This window comes from Dendrobates tinctorius, unplaced genomic scaffold (assembly GCF_039654945.1).
Source record: "Dendrobates tinctorius isolate UK_male_01 unplaced genomic scaffold, ASM3965494v1 ptg000302l, whole genome shotgun sequence".
NCBI lineage: Eukaryota > Metazoa > Chordata > Amphibia > Anura > Dendrobatidae > Dendrobates > Dendrobates tinctorius.
The window spans coordinates 3,098,952-3,122,115 of NW_027361969.1; the positions used below are offsets into that span (position 1 = coordinate 3,098,952).

At 47.2% G+C, this 23,164-nt stretch overlaps 1 long non-coding RNA gene across 1 annotated transcript in view; it reads left to right on the forward strand.

Annotated features, from left to right (window-relative positions):
• The window catches only part of LOC141073472 (uncharacterized), a 131,608-nt gene extending 112,496 nt beyond the window's left edge, over positions 1-19,112 (forward strand). The window contains exon 3 of the long non-coding RNA XR_012226967.1: positions 19,047-19,112. This is a non-coding gene — a long non-coding RNA (uncharacterized lncRNA). The remainder of the gene's footprint in view (positions 1-19,046) is intronic.
• The last annotated feature ends 4,052 nt before the right edge of the window (positions 19,113-23,164 follow it).

A 23,164-nucleotide genomic window follows, 5' to 3' on the forward strand; every position in this document is an offset into this window, starting at 1 on the left:
CCACCATTACAGACAATGAAAAGTTGTTAATGGCTAATAAATTGCTCAGTAGCACAGATGAACCATCATAGCACGCTAGGGTTGTAAATCCAAAAGTTAGGAAAGAAAAATTGCTGGTTCAGTATGCCTTCAATTTTGAATAAATCCCCAACAGTCTCACCAGCAAAGCACCCCCACACAATCACACCTCCTCCATGCTTCACGGTGGGAACCAGGCATGAGTCCATCCGTTCACCTTTTCTACTTCGCACAAAGACACGGTGGTTGGAACCAAAGATCTCAAATTTGGACTCATCAGACCAAAGCACAGATTTCCACTGGTCTAATGTCCATTCCTTGTGGTCTTTAGCCCAAACAAGTCTCTTCTGCTTGTTGCCTGTCCTTAGCAGTGGCTTCCTAGCAGCTATTTTACCATGAAGGCCTGCTGCACAAAGTCTCCTCTTAACAGTTGTTGTAGAGATGTGTCTGCTGCTAGAACTGTGTGTGGCATTGACCTGGTCTCTAATCTGAGCTGCTGTTAACCTGCGATTTCTGAGACTGGTGACTCGGATGAACTTATCCTCCGCAGCAGAGGTGACTCTTGGTCTTCCTTTCCTGGGGCGGTCCTCATGTGAGCCAGTTTCTTTGTAGCGCTTGATGGTTTTTGACACTGCACTTGGGGACACTTTCAAAGTTTTCCCAATTTTTCGGTCTGACCTTCATTTCTTAAATGATTAGTCTGTGTGCTAACCGGCTTTCATTATTTTTGTTACAGATATGATATGGATAAATGGATATATAGAGCAGATTTCTAATCTGCTTTTGAAAACATCTGAGCTCAAAAACCTTTTCAGGTGATGCGTTTTTTTTTAAAAAGCTGATCTAATTTTGCAACTGAAACGTATCCTCAAAAAATGCAGGAAAAACACTGTGACTGTAGCCTTAGATCAGGAATAGAACAGCCATTTATAGGACATTTCATAACTTTCCCAAATTCCTATGAAAAAATATTCAGCACATTCTGCATTGAACTACTGTACCCAATTTATTATACATTTGAGGAGTCTGAGTCTGTCCATTTTATACCAACTCCGACTCCACCAAAATGAGCACCGACTCTGACTCCTCGACTGACTCCACAGCCCTGGTTTGCACACTAATGACCGGGCCAATTTTTACAATTCTGACCACTGTCCATTTATGAGGTTAAAACTCTGGAACGCGTCAACGGATCTGAGATTGTTTTCTCGTGACATATTGTACTTTAGTGGTAAAATTTCTTCGCTATAACTTGCTTTTATTAAAAACGGAAATATGGCAAATTTTGCAATTTTCAAAATTTGAATTTTTATGCCCTTAAAACAGAAATATGTGACACAAGATAGTTACTAAATTACATTTCCCACATGTTTACTTTACACCAGCACAGTTTTGGAAGCAAAGTTTTTTTGTTAGGAAGTTATAAGGGTTAAAAGTTGACCAGCGATTTCTCATTTTTTTACAACAAAATTTACAAAGCCTTTTTTCCCTCTTCGACACGACTGCACCCACTGAGAGGGGTTCCGCCCCTAGGAACAGGAAACCTACAGAGATAAATAGGGCGGTCCCCCTCGCTCCCTCAGTTTGGTTTCCTGTTCCTAGAAGGGAACCTGCAGAAGAGGATGTCTGGTCTGGTAGCCGCCCGCATGCATGTGAGCAGCAGGGGCCCCAGGACTGGAGGCAGCGTCTGGCGGAGAGAAGGTTCCCCCCCCATGGCAGGTAATGCAGGTGAGGCCGCGGTAAGGAGTGTCGAGGCTCACTGGGTTATGGGGCAGGCTAACACCCCCCCCCTCCCAACCGGGAGCAGGGCGGACGCATTACGTGAGCGCGTCACCGGGGATGGTAGCCCCCCCGAGACGGCGAGGCCGGGAGGGGAAGCAGGAGATCCTGAGCTCACGCTGATAGTGCCAAGCAGCGCTAAGATGGCGACATACCTTGTGGCGGCGTATAGCCTGGTAAGCAAGGGGCAGAGCGGGCAGGATGCCGGCGCTTCCAGGCAGAGGCGACCCGGAGGTGGGGCAACAGCTTCTGGGGTCAAATGAGACAGGAAGACAGCGGTATCGTGGGAGAGCGGCCACGCATGCGCAGTGGAGCTGGAAAATAGGAAAAAAAGAGGCAGAACCAGGAAGCGGCATCAAAGGACCCGGTAATGCTGCAGCAGTGCGCAGCCATGTCGTCCACAAACGACCCGGTTTCACTCCCGTTATGTCAGCCTGGTGAATACCCACATGGCAGCAGAAAAAGCGGTACTACGAGAAGGAGCAGCAGCACCAGAAGAAGTGGCAGCTCCAGAAAGGAATCTAGCGGGCATTCTAGGCAGGATGAAGCCTTGAAAAAGAAACGAAAAGAAAAAATCGTCCCACACTTCGCCTGAGTCGCGGACCCCGCAGCCGGTAGTTTGCTGATGAAATTTTACGGGTGAGTGTTTTTAGTCAGACTTACAGCTGATGGCGTTTTTCTGGTCCATACCCCTTTTAGGCCAAAAGAACTGAGGTGAAAAAAGTGTGCCTTATGTTCTCAGCCCCTCCCAGACGGCCACCCCAAGAGATTGTGTCATCTTGTATTGAAAAGACCTTACAGGAAGAATCCTCGGGGGGGGGGGGAAAAAGGAGGATATCCAGGCTATAATTAGGGAGGAGCTACGGGGCCTTAGGCAGCTCCGGTAGTCTGGGGGGGGTCACTCCTCGGTTAGAGGAATAGCGTCACTGGCGTCTGGATCGCCATCAAACTGGGGAGCTAGACTCGGATAGCTCCCAGGATTACTTGTCCTCAGATGAGGAGGAACAAACCTGTTTTCCTACGGACAGTGTTAATAACTTGGTGAAGTCCATCTGAAATACCATGGGTTCATTGAGAATAAGGACCCCCAAAACTCGGCAAGAGATGTTTGCGGGCATTCCCCGGAAAAAGATCCGGGCCTTCCCAGTAGTTCCAGCTATAAAGGAGCTGGTGAGGAGGGAGTGGGAGAAACAGGGTCGGAGAGCCTTCCTCCCCTTAACGTCAAAACGTAAATATCCGTTTGACGAAGAGTTGGCATCTTGGTTGAGAGCCCCCGAAAGTAGACGCGGCAGTGGCCTCCACATCTCGCAGATCTTCCCTGCCGGTGGAAGATTGAGGGACACTGGCTGATTCGTTGGATCGTAAAACAGATACATTCCTGAAACGATCTTGGGAGGCATGCACGGCAGCCTTTAAGCCAGCAATAGCAGCCACATGCACAGCAAGGTCGATGTTGATATGGTTGGATGACCTAGAAGTAAAGATTAAAAGCGGAGCATCTAGAGAAGCTCCTTTCCTCCATTCCCCTTATTAAAGGGGCAGCGGCCTTCCTGTCCGACTCCTCAGCGGACTCTCTCCGGTTATCTGCTAGAGCAGCAGGGCTAACCAATTCAGGCCGGCGGGCCTTATGGTTAAAAGGATGGAGAGGAGATACACAAACAAAGACTAAGCTTTGTGCTATACCCTGCCAGGGTAAGTACCTATTTGGCACGGAGTTGGACGAGATCCTAACCAAGGCGGGTGAGAGGAAAAAAAGTTTCCCTAACCCATATATTCCCTTTAACAGGAGAGCCTTCAGAAAGCCTCCGTATGGGGGGAAAAAGGATTTCAAACCTCAGGTTTCCTCTGTTTGTGATCCTTACTGCCCCAGCGGTCCTATTTGTGAAGCGTCCCTTCAGACCAGGGGACAGATTCCAATAGCACCAGTTCATCGGTAGGTGGCAGGCTGTTAAAATTCAGCCACCAATGGTAGAAAATTACATCCAACCCCAGGGCCATTAAAATCGTTTCTTCAGGCCTAGAACTAGATTTTGTTCGGCACCCACCAAACTCATTTCTATTGACTTCTATGAAGTCTCAAATGCAGCAGGAAGCATTGGAGATGGAGATTACAGCGCTGTTAGCCAAGTGTGTTCTGATAAATGTCCCAGAGAATGAAAAAGGAATGGGCTTCTATTCTCCCCTGTTTTATAATCCCTAAACCAGATGGGTCCTTGAGGACAATAATAAATAAATATAAAAAAGTTTTAATACATTCTTGAGGCTGAGACCGTTTAAAATGGAGACAATACGTTCAGCAATAAAACTTTTGTTCCACAGGTGCTATATGGCAGTCTTGGACCTAAAAGATGCCCATTACCATCTCCCCATACACCGAGGGCACCAGAAGTTCCTGCGGGTAGCAGTCTGGTTCAGAGGTCGGATTCAACATTTCCAGTTTACGGCGATGCCGTTCGGGCTGTCTATGGCTCCTCGTGTGTTTACCAAATTGATGCTGGAGGTGGTCATATGAGGCTGAAGGACACCTTTAGTGGTCCCCTACTTGGATGACCTACTCATAGTAGGAAATTCTGTCTCCCAATGTGAAAAAAGAATAGTTGATATTGTCTCATCCCTACAGAAACTAGGCTGGCTGATCAACTGGGGGAAGTCCAGGCTGCAACCGGTAAAATGTCAAACGTTCCTGGGCCTACAAGTAGACTCCATAAGTCAGAAATGCTTTTTACCTGACACTAAGGCGCAGGCCATAGTTAATAAAATACGGAGAATTACTGAAAAACCCACTATCATTAAGACAGGGTATGTCATTGTTGGGGTCCCTAATATCGTGCATTCCGGCAGTGCAATGGGCCCAATTCCACTCCAGAATATTACAGTGGGTTATTTTGCAGGAGACCGACTGGGAGGACGGTTGAAGGGAAGGATGTCCCGAACGCCTGAAGTAATTAACTCCCTAGATTGGTGGTTAGACCGTAATAATTTGTCAAAGGGGGTTCAATGGTGGGTTACTCCCTCTAGAGTAGTTACCACGGACGCTAGCCCCTTAGGTTGGGGGCCCATCTAGAGGAGGAGATGGTGCAAGGCCAGTGGTTGAAGCATGAAGCAGAAAGCTCCTCTAATATAAAGGAACTAACCGCAATTTATTATGCTATATCTGAATTCCTCCCGCAGCTAAGAGGAACCCACGTGAAGATCCAATCTGACAATACCACGGCAGTGGCATACATAAACCGGCAAGGAGGCATGCGATCAGGACCATTGATGTCTATCGCGGAAAAAATCTTAAGGAGTGGAGATGCACCTCGGCCATCTCTATCTGCACTCCATGTAAGAGGAGTGGACAATTTTCGGGCAGACTACCTCATCCGCCAAACCTTATATCAGGGCGAGTGGGTCCTCAGCTGTCACATCTTCGAGATGATAGCGGCAAGATGGGGCAGACCGGAGCCAACAGGCGTGTAGAAAAGTTCGCTTCTCTCTACAGAGCAGACAACCCAGACATACTAGATGCCCTCCAAGCATCCTGGACATTCTGGCAAGCCTATGCCTTCCCTCCAATGGTTCTGTTACCAACAGTGGTCAGGAAGATAAGGCAGGAGAAGGCGAGGGTCATCTTGATAGCCCCGTTTTGGCCCAAGAGGCCGTGGTTCTCATGGCTGAGAGCCATGTCAATAACCGACCCATGGATTCTGCCGCTACACCAGGACCTTCTCTCGCAGGGACCCTGTTACCATCCACAGGTCAAAGCCCTGCGCCTAGCGGCCTGGAATTTGAAAGGGAGCTATTGAAGCAGAGAGGCTTCTCAAACAACTTTGTTAACACCCTTCTACAAAGTAGGAAGGCATCCACAACAAGGATCTACGCTAAGGTGTTGGGTAAATTCCTGGCCTTTCACCAGGCAGGATTGTCCTGTGAAGCACCCATTACGGCCTTTCTAGAATTCCTTTAGAGAGGCTGGGAATCGAAGCTCTCAGTGAATACTCTAAAGGTCCATGTGTTGGCCCTAGGAGACTTGTTTAACCACAATGTGGCAGGTAATAAGTGGGTGACCAGGTTCACTTCAGCTTGTCAGCGGTCAGATCCAGTCCACATTCCTCAGTTGCCAACATGGGACCTTAGCCTTGTTTTGGATGCCTTCATGCAGGCCCCGTTCGAGCCAATGAATTCAGCATCAATGAAATGCCTTTCAATAAAAACTGTCCTGCTAGTAGCCTTAGTATCGGCAAGAAGAATAAGCGATCTCCACGCCCTATCGGCAGATCCCCGTTCCTGTCAGTAACCCAGGACAGACTAGTATTGAGAACAGACCTGTCTTATCTTCCCAAACAGGCTACTAAGTTTCCTAGGGCTCAAGAGATCTGTCTACCCTCCTATGAGAACCCAACAACACAAGAGGAGGTTAAATATCACACCTAGCACTGCTCTCCTTACGTGCAAGCCTACCTAGATAGGACAGGCCCCTGGAGGCAGAGTAGGTCTTTTTGTCTCCTTCCAGGGAAACAAGAGGGGCTAGAGTTACGAGAGGCACGCTGTCCATATGGATCAGAGATGTAATCACGATGGCTTATTCGACAAAAGGAGAAGACCCTCCACAGGGTATTAAGGCGCACTCTACCAGAGCCATATCATCCTCCTGGGCCGAGAGGGCGAACGTCCCAATTGAGCAAATATGTAAGGCTGCAACCTGGTCTTCTCCACCTACCTTCTATAGTCACTATAGACTAGACTAGATTTGTCCTCTACAGAGGATTTGACCTTTGGTAGATCGGTCCTTAACACAGTGTGCCCTCCCAGGTGATTATTTCTGAAAAGCTCTGTGGGTGCTGTCGTGGCGAAGAGGAAAAAACGGATTACTTACCGGTAATACTCTTTTGTAGAGTCCAGGACAGCTCCTGCTCACTTCCCACCCGTAAGATTTCAGAAGTGGTTCTTCTTGGTGGTGGAGTTAGAATTAAAAAATAATATATAGATAACTTTAGCAAGCATAGAAGTGTGTGTGTGTGTGTGTGTGTGTGTGTGTATATATATACACTCACTGGCCACTTTATTAGGTACACCTGTCCAACTGTGTGTTAAGACTTAATTTCTAATCAGCCAATCACATGGCGGCAACTCAGTGCATTTAGGCATGTAGACATGGTCAAGACAATCTCCTGCAGTTCAAACCGAGCATCAGTATGGGGAAGAAAGGTGATTTGAGTGCCTTTGAACGTGGCATGATTGTTGGTGCCAGAAGGGCTGGTCTGAGAATTTCAGAAACTGCTGATCTACTGGGATTTTCACGCACAACCATCTCTAGGGTTTACAAAGAATGGTCCGAAAAAGAAAAAAAATCCAGTGAGCGGCAGTTCTGTGGCCGGAAATGCCATGTTGATGCCAGAGGTCAGAGGAGAATGGGCAGACTGGTTCGAGCTGATAGAAAGGCAACAGTGACTCAAATTGCCACCCGTTACAACCAAGGTAGGCAGAAGAGCATCTCTGAACGCACAGTGCGTCGAACTTTGAGGCAGATGGGCTACAGCAGCAGAAGACCACACTGGGTACCACTCCTCTCAGCTAAGAACAGGAAACTGAGGCTACAATTTGCACAAGCTCATCGAAATTGGACAGTAGAAGATTGGAAAAACGTTGCCTGGTCTGATGAGTCTCGATTTCTGCTGCGACATTCGGATGGTAGGGTCAGAATTTGGCGTAAACAACATGAAAGCATGGATCCATCCTGCCTTGTATCAACGGTTCAGGCTGGTGGTGGTGGTGTCATGGTGTGGGGAATTTTTTCTGTGCACTCTTTGGGCCCCTTGGTACCAATTGAGCATCGTTGCAACGCCACAGCCTACCTGAGTATTGTTGCTGACCATGTCCATCCCTTTATGACCACAATGTACCCAACATCTGATGGCTACTTTCAGCAGGATAATGCGCCATGTCATAAAGCTCGAATCATCTCAGATTGGTTTCTTGAACATGACAATGAGTTTACTGTACTCAAATGGCCTCCTCAGTCACCAGATCTCAATCCAATAGAGCATCTTTGGGATGTGGTGGAACGGGAGATTCGCATCAGGGATGTGCAGCCGACAAATCTGCGCCAACTGTGTGATGCCATCATGTCAATATGGTCCAAAATCTCTGAGGAATGCTTCCAGCACCTTGTTGAATCTCTGCCACGAAGAATTGAGGCAGTTCTGAAGGCAAAAGGGGGTCCAACCCCTTACTAGCATGGTGTACCTAATAAAGTGGCCAGTGAGTGTAGTTAGATGTTATGATTGTGTCACCATAGGAGACAAAAATAGAAATGCTAGCTAAGTCCAGAAAACCAGAGAAGTTGGCAGCTATCGGATTGCAGACCCCTGAACCTATCAACACAACTAGCAATAGCCGTGGGGGCCTCCTACGATGCCCTAGGCCCCTCGATAACAGCCGGAGGACTACATAGCCTAAAGACAGAAAGGGAAATCTAAACTGCCCCAGAGCAGACCCCAACGCAAAAGGCAGCCCCCCACATACAATGACGGTGAAGCAAGAAGAGAGAACAAAACAGACAGAAAGATAGACTGAGCAAAGATGGGGCCCAAGCTAGCTTAGATAGGAAAGGACAGGAAGGCTGCTGTCTGCAATCCATGAAAAACCCTATGAAAATAAGAGCCAACAAACTGACAGTAAAAAAACCCTGAAGACGCTAGGCTTCAAAAAAGGCTATGTCAGTACTCAGGAATATTCTGAAGACGGAGCAACAGGCAGAAGGAGATTCAGCTCACCCCAGCAGGGAATGGCAGAATCCAGAAAAGCAAGGAAAACAAAACACAATGCAAAAAGGCAAAGCAGAAATCTTAGCTTTAGATGAGCAGGAATCAGACTGGTTTCCTAGAAGTCCACAGAGAAATCACCCACAGGCCAGAAGGGCGTCGGGAGCCTTATATCCAGTCACTAACTCCACTCAGCCAGTCATCATAATCAGCCCCAGGTGTTTGACAATCAGGCTCACTACCTTTCTTCACCAGAAGAGGGAGTTCCTCGGGCCTCAGTAGTGAAGGGGAAAATGAACTCGCAACAGTACCTCCCCCTTGAGGGGTCACCGAACCCTCAACCACGCCACCAGGGCGATCAGGGTGAGCCCGATGAAAGGCACTCATCAATCTCTTGGCATGAATATCAGAGGCAGAGACCCAGGAATTATCCTTCTGACCATAACCCTTCCATTTAACCAAATACTGGAGTCTCCGTCTAGCCAGACGGGAATCCAGTACTTTCTCTACCTCATATTCCATGTTACCTTCAACCAATACAGGGTCTGGAGGTGCAACCCCCGGAACAACAGGTTCAACAAAGATTTATGGAACACATTATGGATTTTAAATGTGACAGGAAGAGCCAAACGAAAAGAGACCGGATTAATAATCTCCAAAATCTTGTAAGGTCCAATAAATCTAGGCTTAAACTTAGGAGAAGCCACCTTCATGGCAATATTTTTTGATGATAACCACACCATATCACCAATCTTAAACTGGGGACCAATGGTCCTATGTCGGTTGGAAAACCGCTGGGCCTTTTCCTGGGAGAGAGAGAACTTATCCACCACTTGGTCCCAGATCTGGTGCATTCTCTCCACCACAGTGTCAACACCTGGGCAGGCAGAGGGCTCCACCTGCCCTGAAGAAAATCGAGGATGAAACCCAAAGTTACAAAAAAAAGGTGACATCAAAGTGGCAGAACTAGCTCTATTATTTAAAGCAAATTCGGCCAAGGGCAAAAATGAAACCCAATCATCCTGATCAGCAGAAATAAAACATCTCAAATATGACTCCAAGGTCTGGTTTGTTCTCTCTGTCTGCCCATTGGTCTGAGGGTGAAAAGCAGAGGAGAAGGACAACTGAATTCCCAGCTTGGAACAGAAAGTTCTCCAAAATCTAGACACAAACTGGACTCCTCTGTCAGATACAATGTTCTCAGGAATCCCGTGCAAGCGAACCACCTGTTGTAAAAACAGGGGCACCAACTCAGAGGAAGACGGCAACTTAGGGAGTGGTACAAGATGAACCATCTTAGAGAACCGATTACAAATCACCCAAAAAAGTCATCCTTTGAGAGACAGGCATATCAGAGATGAAATCCATTGAAATATGGGTCCATGGCCTCTTGGGGACAGGCAAAGGCATCAACAACCCACTAGAGCGAGAACACGATTTAGACCGGGAGCAAGTCCCACAGGACTGCACAAAATTCCTGACATCACGAGACAAGGAGGGCCACCAAAAAGACCGACTCACCAGATCTCTAGTACCAAAAATACCTGGATGACCAGCCAAAGCAGAGCAATGAACTTCAGACATCACTCTCTTCTTCCACTGGTCAGGAACATACAACTTTCCACTGGGACAACGCTCAGGTTTGTCCTCCTGGAACTCTTCCAGAGCACGTCTCAAATCGGGCGAGATGGCAGAAAGAACTACCCCCTCGCCTAAGATGGTAGCAGGCTTGGTCACCACGGGAGAATCGGCAAAGAAGCTCCTAGAGAGGGCATCAGCCTTGACATTCTTAGTTCCAGGAAGAAAAGAAACCACAAAATCAAAACGTGTAAAAAACAAGGCCCACCTAGCCTGTCTAGGGTTCAAGCGCTTAGCCGATTCTAGGTAAATCAAATTCTTGTGGTCAGTGAGGACCACGACTTGATGCTTAGCTCCCTCCAACCAATGTCTCCACTCCTCAAATGCCCATTTCATGGCCAACAGTTCCCGATTCCCCACATCATAGTTAGGTTCAGATGGAGAGAACTTTTGGGAAAAGAAAGCACAGGGATTCATTTTAGATGTTACAGGATCCTTTTGGGACAAAACAGCTCCTGCACCAATCTCAGAAGCGTCCACCTCTACCTGGAACGGAAGTGAGACATCAGGTTGCCGCAAAACCGGGGCGGAGGTGAATCTTCGCTTCAGCTCCTGAAAGGAAGAAACAGCCTCCGGAGACCAATTTAACACATCAGCACCCTTCTTAGTCAAATCAGCCAATGGCTTGGCAATACTAGAAAATTTTGCTATAAATTTCCGATAAAAATTAGCAAAACCCAAAAACTTCTGGAGGGCCTTCAAAGAAGTGGGCTGAACCCAATCGTAAATGGCATGTACCTTGGCCGGGTCCATTTCAATAGTTGACGGAGACAAAATAAATCCCAAAAAAGAAATCCTCTGTACCCCAAAAAGGCATTTAGATCCTTTGACATACAGGGAATTCTCCCTCAAGATCTGGAACACAGTCCGAATATGTTCCACATGAGAATCCCAATCCTTGGAGAAGATCAAAATATCATCCAGATAGATAATCAAAAATTTATCGACAAAATCTCGGAAAATATCGTTCATGAAGCACTGGAAGACAGAAGGGGCATTAGAGAGACCAAAAGGCATCACCAGGTACTCAAAATGTCCCTCCGGAGTATTAAACGCCGTCTTCCATTCATCCCCATGCTTAATGCGAAAAATTATACGCCCCCCTGAGGTCAAGCTTGGTAAACCAGCAAGCACCTTTAACTCTGGAGAATAGATCAGAAATCAGGGGTAACGGATACTGATATTTAACAGTAATTTTGTTGAGAGCACGATAATCAATACAAGGTCTTAATGATCCATCCTTTTTGGCTACAAAAAAAAACGGCACCTAAAGGGTGACGAGGATGGTCTAATATGACCCTTCTCAAACGCCTCCTTAATATAGGATCGCATAGCCTCGTGTTCGGGTACAGATAGATTGAAGAGCCGACCCTTGGGAAATTTACACCCCGGGCTCAGTTCAATTGCACAGTCATAACTCCTATGAGGAGGCAGAGACGCAGACTCATTCTCACTAAATACATCATAAAAGTCCGCCAAATAATCAGGAACATCATGCGACTGAGGAGAGGTGGAAAACACCGGAGCCTCACTAAAGGCACACCGACAACCCCAACTCACCACAGACACAGATTTCCAATCCAAAACTGGATTATGAATTTGTAACCAGGGAAACCCCAGAACAATAGTATCATGCAGATTATGTAACACCAAAAACCTGCAATTTTCTTGATGGTCTGGGGCGACCCGCATTACCACCTGGGTCCAAAACTGAGGTTTATTTTTAGCCAAAGGAGTAGCATCAATCCCCCTCAAAGGGATAGGCGTCTGCAGAGGTGTCATCGGAAATCGACAACGTTTAGCAAAATCCAAGTCCATTAGGTTTAGAGCTGCTTCCGAATCCACAAAAGCCTTGGCGGAAAATGTGGACAGGGAGCAGATCAGAGTAATAGCCAGAAGAAACTTAGGTTGAACACCACCAACAGAAAACGTGTGTGCAAAGCGTTTCTCGCGTTTAGGACAGGCAGAAATAATATGCGAGGCATCTCCACAGAAAAAACACAACTTATTACGCCTTCTGAACTCCTGACGCTGCTCTCTGGGGAAAAAAACTCTATCACATTGCATAGATTCAGACATCTGTTCAACAGGTGGCAACACGTCTAGTGCAGCTCTGCGTTCGCGCAAACGCCGATCAACCTGAATGGCTAAAGACATAGAATTGTCAAGACCAGAGGGAACAGGAAATCCCACCATAGTATCTTTTACAGCTTCTGACAAACCCTTCCGAAAGAGAGCAGCTAAGGCTCTATCATTCCAGGTAGTAAGTACTGCCCACTTTAGGAATTTTTGACAGTACAATTCTGCAGAATCACGACCCTGGTTCAATGCCAGCAGGGTCTTTTCAGCCTGATCAATGGCATTAGGTTCGTCATACAACAACCCCAAGGCCTGAAAAAATGCGTTCACATTAGTCAGAATAGGATCATCTGGTTTCAAAGAAAACACCCAATCCTGGGGATCGCCACGCAGCAAAGAGATGACAATTTTAACCTGCTGCGCGGAGCTCCCTGACGAGTTGGGCTTCAAGGCAAAAAATTTACAATTTTTGAAATTCAAAAATTTAGACCGATCCCCAAAAAATACATCAGGTGTAGTAATCTTTGGTTCAGCAGCATGTGAATGAGCAAGGTAGGCGGAAATTCCCCGCACTTCCGCAGCGAGCTGCTCCACACGATCAGACAATTGCTTTATCTCCATTGAGAGAAAAAAAAAATTCCCCCTACGGCCTCAGAGATATAGAGGAAAAAATACACCTTTTTTTTTTTTTTTTTTACAATTCTTTCCTGCAATTGAGTACCCTAGGATCTGTGGTATGGCGGGTGATTCTGTTATGATTGAGTCACCGTAGGAGGCAGAAATAGAAATGCTAGCTAAGTCCAGAAAACCAGAGAAGTTGGCAGCTATCGGATTGCAGACCCCTGAACCTATCAACACAACTAGCAGTAGCCGTGGGGGGTTCCTACGATGCCCTAGGCCCCTCGATCACAGCCGGAGGACTACATAGCCTAAAGACAGAAAGGGATATCTAAACTGCCCCAGAGCAGACCCCAAAGCAAAAGGCAGCCCCCCACATGTAATGACGGTGAAGCAAGAAGAGAGAACAAAACAGACAGAAAGATAGACTGAGCAAAGATGGGGCCTAAGCTAGCTTAGATAGGAAAGGACAGGAAGGCTGCTGTCTGCAATCTGTGAAAAACCCTATGAAAATAAGAGCCAACAAACTGACAGTAAAAAAACCCTGAAGACGCTAGGCTTCAAAAAAGGCTATGTCAGTACTCAGGAATATTCTGAAGACGGAGCAACAGGCAGAAGGAGATTCAGCTCACCCCAGCAGGGAATGGCAGAATCCAGAAAAGCAAGGAAAACAAAACACAATGCAAAACGGCAAAGTAGAAATCTTAGCTTTAGATGAGCAGGAATCAGACTGGTTTCCTAGAAGTCCACAGAGAAATCACCCGCAGGCCAGAAGGGTGTCGGCAGCCTTATATCCAGTCACTAACTCCACTCAGCCAGTCATCATAATCAGCCCCAGGTGTTTGACAATCAGGCTCACTACCTTTCTTCACCAGAAGAGGGAGTTCCTCGGGCCTCAGTAGTGAAGGGGAAAATGAACTCACAACAGTTAGATGAATTGTCTAAACAAATTGACTAAAACATGTATGGCGGTTCCTCCGTTCTCTGTAATCCAAACTGAGGGAGCGAGGGGGACCGCCCTATTTATCTCTGTAGGTTTCCTGTTCCTAGGGGCAGATCCCCTCTCAGTGGGTGCTGTTGTGGACTCTATAAAAAGGTATTACCAGTATGTAATCCTTTTTGGGACCACCTCACATTTGAAGTCACTTTGTCTATATGGCAGAAAATACCCAAAAGTGACACCATTCTAAAAACTGCTCCCCTCAAGCTACTCAAAACTACATTGAAGATTATTAACCCTTCAGGTGCTTCACAGGAGCAGAAGCAGCCTGGAAGGAAAAAAATAAACTTAACTTTTTAGTCACAAAAATGATCTTTTAGCAACAATTTTTTTTATTTTCCCAAGGATAACAGTAACAATTGAACCCCAAAAGTTGTTGTCCAATTTGTCCTGAGTGCGTTGATACACAATATGTGTGGGGGGGGGAACCACTGTTTGGGCACATGGCAGGGCTCAGAAGAGGAGGGCCGTTTGACTTCTTCAACCGGAATTGAAATCGGATGCCATGTCGCGTTTGACGAGCGCCTGATGTGCCCCAACAGTAGAAACCCCCCACAAGTGACCCCATTTTGGAAACTAGACCCCCTAAAGAACTCGTCTAGATGTGTGGTGAGAACTTTGAACCCCCAAGTGTTTCACTAATGAATATAATGCCTGGGTGTGAAAATATAAAATCCTATTTTCTTCCCACAAAAATGATTGATTTCTTAGTACCCAATTTTTAATTTTCCCTAGGAGAAATTGGACCCCAAAAGTTGTTTAATTTGCCCTGAGTACGCAGATACCCCAAATGTGAGAGAAAACTGTTTAGGCACATCAGGGGCTCGGAAGGGAAGTAGTGACATTTTGGAATGCAGACTTTGATGGAATGGTCTCCGGGTGTCATGTTCTGTTTGCAGAGCCCCTCATGTGCCTAAACAGTAGGAACCCCCCCCCCCCCACAAGTGACCCCCATTTTGGAAACTAGACCCCCTAAAGAACTTATCTAGATGTGTGGTGAGAACTTTGAACCCCCAAGTGTTTCACTAAAGATTTTAATGCCTGGGTGTGAAAATTTAAAATCCTATTTTGTTCACACAAAAAAAATGATCTTTTAGGCTAGTTTCACACTTGCGTTTGGAGGCGTAGCGGATGCTCACCGTGAAGCTCCGCCCCCCCTGCCGCGCCTCCTCCAGTCAGCTCTGCCTATGAGCGCATGCCGCTGCATGCGACCTGTGTACCCTATCTTTAGCATTGGGTACGCAGGCCGTGCGCAGGTATGCTTTTGCCGCCGCATGCGTCCTTTGGATGGTGTGGCGATCGCACCAAAATGCAACGCGTTGCGTTTGGTGCTGGTCGCCGCACTGTCAGGTCACATGCAGCGGCATGCGCTCATAGGGGGAGTCGACGGGAGGAGGCGTGGCAGCAGGCGGAGCTTGAAGAGAGTTTGGACAGTGATTAGCACTGGCGCTTGTAGTCAGGTGGCCCAAAGGGGAGTGAAAAAAAAAAAAATGAATCAGCAGGCACAAGATCTGATAAGTGAACTGTCACTTATGAAAGTTTGGTGGCTGTGGGAATGCGAATACGGAGTTGGCGCTAAGGGGGCTGAGGAAAAAAAAGCAAACACAAGTATTGGTTGGTGAACTGAGTCACCAATCAACGCTCGGCGGCTGCTAAATGCGAACGGAGGTGGGGCAAAGGGGGTGGAGGGTGTAAAAAGGTGGGAGGATTGGGGGGGGGGGAAGCTAGATTGGGCGGGGATCTGGCTACACTTAAAGTTGTAGGGTTTTAATTCTTTCTTCAGCAGGGATTGTGGTGCTACAGGCTGCTGTCGCACCACAATACCCAGCACACCAGGAGATTCAGCAGTAAGACCGCTCTGTAGGGAATCCTCAGCTAGTGTGAGGGACCCTGCAGAGCTGTCATACAGGTTACAGGCAGGTCAGGGACATGTCACAGCGGTCACATTGCAGCTGTGACCTGTCATTGGTGGGATCGAATGATTACATCGATCCCAACAATCATTGCTCTGCCTGTTGACCATGGCAACCACCTAGAATCAGAGCTCACAGCTCCGATTCCAAGGCAGGTCATGGCCAGGTCACCAGCAGGGCACAGAGCGGTCACATGACCGCACCTGTGCCCTGTGATTGGCGCGATCAACGATGACATCGATCGCGCCAATAAGCTCCTGCAGTCCCTGCTGGCCTTGTACCAGGCTCCTGCCTAGCATCGGTGCTAATACAACACCGATCCGGTCCGATACTGGCAGGGCACAGCGACAATCCAGGGGTTTTTTTGCCAGTGCCTGGCGATGCCAGGCATCGGGCCTAGGATTGAGTACATCAGTACTCGTTCCTAGCCTAGGACCTCCATTGTTTCAGACGCTCCGATTGGTTGAAGCATTGAGAAGCGCTGTGTGATGTACTGTGTACGAGTCATATAGCATCTTCTGCTTGGGTGCGAGGAAAAACACAGGAGATACAAATGTGATTAGGAAGGACTTGTATTACTTCATACAAGCAAGCAAAAGGTTCACACTGTTTTCAGATACAGAGGCAGGAGACACAGCAGACCAGAGTAAACTTTAAGCACAGCAGAACTTCCACAACAGGTTCATGGTCTCTGTTACTTCCCTTGCAACTGTGGATTTAGCAGGCAGCAGGTTTCCAGTGTCCACAAGTGTTCAAAAGTTCATCAGCAGAAGATGGCTGGAGTACCAAGTCCAAGACTTCCATGAGCCAGGTCACAGGCTAACTGTTATGAATGGGTCACCAAGGAGGAACAACAAAAAGCTAAGTCCCAGAAAACCAGAGAGGTTGGTAACTATGCAGATTGCAGATTCCTGATCTTAACCATACAACTAACAGTAGCAGTGGAGCGTTCCTACGTTGTTCCTAGACGCCTCGTCACCGCCGGAGGTCTACATAAACCTAAAGCAAGAAAAGGGAAAACTAATTGCCCCAGAGCAGACCCCAAAAGAAAAGACATCCCCCACACATGTATTGATGGTGAAGCAAGATGAAAACACAAACACAGGCAGGAAAATAGGCTGAGCAAACGATGGGGCCCAACTAACTAGAAAGGACAGGAAAAGAAAGCCACTGTCTGCAATCTGCCAAAAAACCCTAACAAAATAATGTTCAACACGTCTGATAGCAAAATTAACCCTGAAGTCACTAGACTTCTCCCACTATATCAGCACTCTGAAATATTCTGAAACAGAGCAAAAAGAGGACAATCTAATGGACAAAAAGGCAAATTGGCAAATACAGATAAATAGGAGTGGAAGTTCAGCAAAGCCCCAGCAGGGGCAAGCTGACCACACAAGAAACTGAATTGACCAACAAGCGCAAGTGTGAACATTAGCAAAAAACAAACTTAACTTGAGAAGACTGGAAGAGAGCTGATGTCCAAGACCTGAGAAGCAGACTGAATCACCAGCGCCAGGATAGGGCGTCGGCTGTCTTATATCCAGTCTGATACTCGAAAGATCCAATCGTTATCTTCATCAGGTGGCAGATCACTACCACTTAAACCAACCTCACTACCTCCTGTCACCACCAGAGGGAGAACGGAAGGAGAACTCTAAACTGGTGGAGCTGGAAATGAGCTCATAACAGCTAACAGCACTTCAGAATCAAGTCTGCAGATTGCTCAGCTGAGGCTGCTTAAGAGGCAAGAGGGTGAGAATCGGGGCAGGAACATGAAAGCTGGAAACTCCATATTAACTGAGGGCAAGATAGCTGAAGCAGGACAAAGCAAAATGGCTGATGGGAAAAAGCTGAATTTCAAAAAATGTCAAAAACTGAACTGTACACGCTGTGTTTGGCTGTTTCAATTTGAACAGCCAATCAAAGCGCTTGGGAGGAAGGGAGGTCGGCAACAGACCCTGGGATGCCGAGGCCATCTACCATCAGAATTTTAATGCGATCACAGCGATTTGAGTGTCTGACGCGCCCCAGGGGCCGTGGGATACTCTGTACCAGTCTGGTCGTCTTAAGGGATGTGTCACAGTGGCAGTGACCCGGTCTGTGTCCCCAGGCTGTCATGTAAAAGGGGTAGAATTGAATGGGAATAAAGTAATTCGTGATGCCAGTTGGAGTGTTTGACTGTAGTATAGCCGGCACTGCAGATGATGCCTGGGGGAGTAGATGGTGATGGCAGTGCAGATGTTTTGTTTAACCCTATCCAACCAGGGCGACCGACCCCCCCCCAAGAGGTTGTGATGGAAATGGAAGGCACGGAGTAATAAGTCAGGAGACAAAAGTCACTATCGCTTACTGTAGTTCAGGTGCAGTTCAGAGGAGATATTACATCTCTCACCAGGTTACAGTTTGCTCTGCAGAATGGGAGTTATCCTCTCTGCTGTGACTCGGTGTAAGCTTCCTGCTATTCTAATCCCTTCAGGGACCAAGGCTTCCCAGAGTCTAGAACTTCTAGTATAGCCTCTACTCTGTTTTCCTCCTCTGGCAACTTGCGGCTTGGATCCTGTGTGTGAAGCTCACGTTCCTTCTTGCACAATCCTTCACTGATCCTAGTTTGCTGCTGTCTTCCCTGGGAAAACACTCTGCTGGTGGTTGTATAAATTCACAAGTCTCTCAGTTTACCACCCTGACTTGAAAGCATGGATGGCCTAGGGGCTGACTCCTGATTCTTCTTAGCTCTACTCCTGGAGGGAGCGCATGTCATGGCTTCCAGAAGCGTTCTCCATCTTCTCCACCTTCACTGAAAACTCCTCTGCTCCTCCCCCTCCCAGTTCAGGTGTGTCTGCAAAGCTCTAAGCTACAGACAAGTAAGTGAGTGATATAAATTGTGTGTGTGTTGTGGTCTCTAGCAGAGAAAGCATAACTCCCATTGCTCACAAAACGCATACAAAACAGTACATATTTAACCCTTTTGTGGCAGTAAAGACGCAGGGCGCCACATTGTGATGTGCCTTAAATGCCATGACATACTATCCTGTCCATGGGGTTTAAGTCCCAGGTCACATTAATGGTTTAGTAGTTCATATAGCAGAAAGGGGTGAAAATCTCTACTGGGAGTAATGTGTACTGTATGTAGCCCAATAGTTTTGTCCATATGGTATGTGTACTTGTGCTTCTTCCATGGTGGCAGGTGGAGACTGCTCCTCTGATGTGTAAATATGGTATGTTAATGAGAATAATCAGTGTTGGTATATATTTTAGGAATGCAGAAACCTCAGCCAAACAGGAATGGCAAGGAAAAGATCAGAGAGCGGAATCAAAGAAACATAAGAGGTAAGCTCTAAATACGGCTATCATTCTGGTATCGTTTCATTGTACTATAAGGCGTCGTTCACATATCCAGCTTTTACTTTCATTTTTTGGACTATTTTTAGATGAGTAAAATGGAAATTAAAGGGTTCAGTGCAAAATTAGTTAATTTAAATGTGGACGGGAATGTCCTAAATTGTCGTTTTTTTTTATACTGCAATCCGATTTTTAGCATTTGTCAGTGGTACACGGATAATGTATGTTCTTCGGCCGTGTCATCCGTTAGCAAATTTTTTTATTTTTTTTTACAGCACTTTGAGTGCCTATAACACTGGAGGTGTTCGGATACACTTATAGTAAAAATGAATTAGTTGCAAGCTCTAAATTTCTTGTGTGACAACCCTTTCCAGAGATGTTTTCCCAGACACGCATGCCTGAATAAATCTTGGGCTACAGTGTGACTTGTTGACCAAATGCAATTCGCCGGAAACGTGTCACCATGTAGCAACAGCCATATTCAGACATTCATGTCTTTGAACCACTGTGAGACATTTCTTTTTAGGCTCTCTTAGAAAATGGTTATTCTTGTGGTGGTCACCAGTTTACCTTCAGTTGGCTTTTTCTTGCTCATAAGTTAATAAATAAGCTAAACTGTTTTTGGCGGAGAAAAGGGATATATAGAAAGATAAAAGCAGTCAAATTTGACATCTGTGGACCCTTTTTGAATTTTTTTTTGCTATCATGTGGAGTACTCTTGAGAGATAACGTATGGTAATTTCTGGCTTTCTGTTTTTCATATTCTGCTCTTTAGGGTAACGTTGTAACGCTTCACCCTGTTTTCCCAAAATATAGCGACCGAGAGAACAGTGTGGTGCTGTCCACATCATCCACTCTCTGGTCGGTGAGGTAGGATCTTTCCCCCTGACACTTAAAGCGTGTCTCAGGGTGTATCATGATGGCCAATCCCTTGTCTTTTCCCCAAACCAGCCCTCTCTTAGGAGTGGTGCCGGGAGTAAAACAGATCACTTTTCAATGGCCCTCTCCTACTCCAGGCAGACACCGTTTTCTACACCGTCCATGATAGTGGGGGAAGCAAGATGCTGTTGCCGTTGACCCTCTCCTCACCTGGGGCTTCTAATATCGTCCTTGGCAAGGAAGAAAAGGAGTCCGGATCTTGCCCAGTCAGGCACCCTTCCTTTCACCACATTCCCTGTTCAAGTGTTTCACGGAGGTGGACATCACAGTTCTCTGCTCCCTTCCAGCACTTGTGTTCCAGCGCAAATGTGAGCTCAGTTAACCTTGGGAGAGACCAGAGATTAAATTTTTTCTTGGGCCTTAGCCACACACCCCTCTCACGCGAGCTAATTAGGAAGTGAGGGCTTGAGCAGTCTTTTTCTTCGGCTTCCCCTTCTTTATCAGGCTAGATTCGAGCACGCCCCCAATGCGCACCAGTCAATAGTATTCTTTGTCTTGCGCTCCTGTTCCAGCCTATGGGAGCCTTGCTCTCATTTCAGGCCGGGTCTGGATGCCGACCACTTTGTGAGCACCATCCATTTAGCGTGAGAGGTCTCATTCAAGCATTTTTTTTCCTCCCATAAGGGCACTCCTTTAATTTTCCTCCGCGCTCTCTGCTTATGTCTGCCTCTCGCAATCCAATTTTAGATTTATGGCAGTTCTGGTTGCACTCTGTTTAAATGGAGCTTTTTCCTTTTGGACCATCAGGAGTTAATGTCAGTTTTTCCCCGCTGGCAATCTGGTGTTCAATGCTGCTGGGTCAGTTGATGTGGGTGGTGACCACTCCCACCATCCTTTAAAAGATCACCTGATGCATCAGCTGACTGTTGGTGGTAGTTTTTCTGGAGACCAGCCCAAGTGTGAGGAGCTCTCTGGTGCCTGCGTGTATCAGCTGCTAGAGGTCCTGGTGTCTTATCCTATGCTGCGGGGAGTTTGGAGTCTGGCTTCAGTGTCATCTGTGGAGTGGAGCTTGGCAGCAGCGTCAGAAAGCTAATTGTGGTGTTTTTCAACTTGTCCCTTTTGGTGTTTGTCACTTTCCCCTGTGTAAATTATCTGCAGAGGTGAGGCTAGTGCACCTTGCCAGCCAGTGTACTAGCCAGGGCAGTAATGGGTGACTACTAGGGACTAGGTTTTGGATGGCGGGGGGGATAGGACCTACATAGGGTATTGGGGGGGGGGTTGAGTGCAGGGACAGGGTCAGGTTTGAGCTCAGGTGGTGACCATCTCTCATTCCCTATGGGTAGAGCCTTCCTCTCTCCTTTTCCACCCCATTGCTTGTGAGTTGTGCCATCTGCTGACGCCACCTGTTGGGTTGGGTCACACTATGACACCGCCCCTTCCTTCACATCGCTGAGGTTGCCCTCTCTCCGGTACCTACAAGATGCTGCTACCATTGCTGCAATGATCTGCTCCACCAGGAATGGGTAGGCTCTGTCCAGGGTCCTGTCTTTCCTCCATCTAGGCATAGCCCTCCTCAGTGTCCCTTCTCATCTCCAGGGAGGCTCTGGTTCTACATATGTACCATCCCTTCCACTCCACTATCCATACACCTGTGCCCTCTACATGAAGATGTGGCCCACAGGTCAAGCCTCGGCATTCTGCATGGACTGCAGCCCTCGGTTTCCCACTCCTCCTTCCCAGAGGGTGCCGCCCTGGTCTGATCTTGATTCCCAGTCTGATTCTGACCTTGTCTTCCAAACTCCAGGCAGCCTTTTCATTGGCAATCAATCAGTACCTCAATATTAAGTATGAGAAGAGCCCCCCCCCCCCCCCCTCCGGACAACTGAACACTTAAAAAAGCTAAACACCCCCCCCCCCCCCTCCTTTCACCACGGTCTTTGCCAATCACAAGGCGGTTGAGGCAATGTTTGTCAAACAGTGCGAGCACCCGGAAAAGCCTTTTCCAGACAGAAAGCAGTTAACTATTCTATATACCTTCTATATCCCTTCAGCCCCCATTTCCTCAGCAAATGGGCAGAATCCCAGCCGTGGACCCTCCAGTCTCTCATCTGTCCATTAAGACGATCCTGTCTCTCCCAGATGGTTTTTCCGTCAAGGACTCCGGTGCCAGACAGATAAAAGCCCTGGCCAAGTCTGCATTTGAGGCTTCTGGTGTTTCTCTGTCCAGCCTTCACTTCCATCTGGGTAGTCAAAATGACCTGCTGAAGCTTTGCCCATGCAGAAACCGATTTATCAACAGCCTCATCTGAAGAGCTTGGTGACCATGCAGATCAGATAGCTCATGCAGTTAAATGCTTGCTGCGTCCCTTGATGCCACCTGCTTTTCTACTCGAGTTGCCAGCAATTTTGCAGCCATGCGCAGGATTCAATAGCTCAAAGCCTGGATTGCGGATCCCATATCCAAAAAGTTCCTTACCAATCCCCTCTTTCAGGGCTCACGTCTTTTTGGGTCTAAGCTTGATCAGCTTCTCTCATACGCCACTGGGTTTAAGAGGAACTCTCTACCCCAGCCGAAACCAAAGCATCTGTTTACAAGGAAATATTCTCTTCACTCTTGTAAATGCTCATCCTCCAGGACCCCCTCTCAGCGAGACTGGTCTTATGCCCGGTGTGACTCCAAGAAGCTGTCCTTTAAACAAACTCCGGCATGGCTCTAAAGCCCCGCTCTGCCAGATCTTCTGTTGCCTGATCCAATAGATTTTCCCTGGCATGACGAGTTACCCCCACCTGGGAAATCTCTCAGGTCAGTGGTCTTCTCTTTTTGGACGCGTGGCTCTCCATAGTCGACTACATCTGGGTCAGCATGATCCTGTCTCTCACAGACGTTTTTTCATGTCCTGTCCTCAAAGGGTCATATCTCAAATTCCTGGCTTTGTGAAAGCTATTGATTCTCTTCTCCAGACAGGGGTCATCATAACCGTTCCCTCCCAGGAATGTTTCTTGGGTTTCTATTCCAACCTTTTCTTGGTGCTAAAGAAAAGATCGCTCGCTCCATCTGAACCTGATCCTCAAACTTCTAAACAAGCAGATGCGCCTCCACAATTTACGAATGGAATTCTTCCGCTCGGTGATTGCCTCCATGTAGCCCGAAAAAT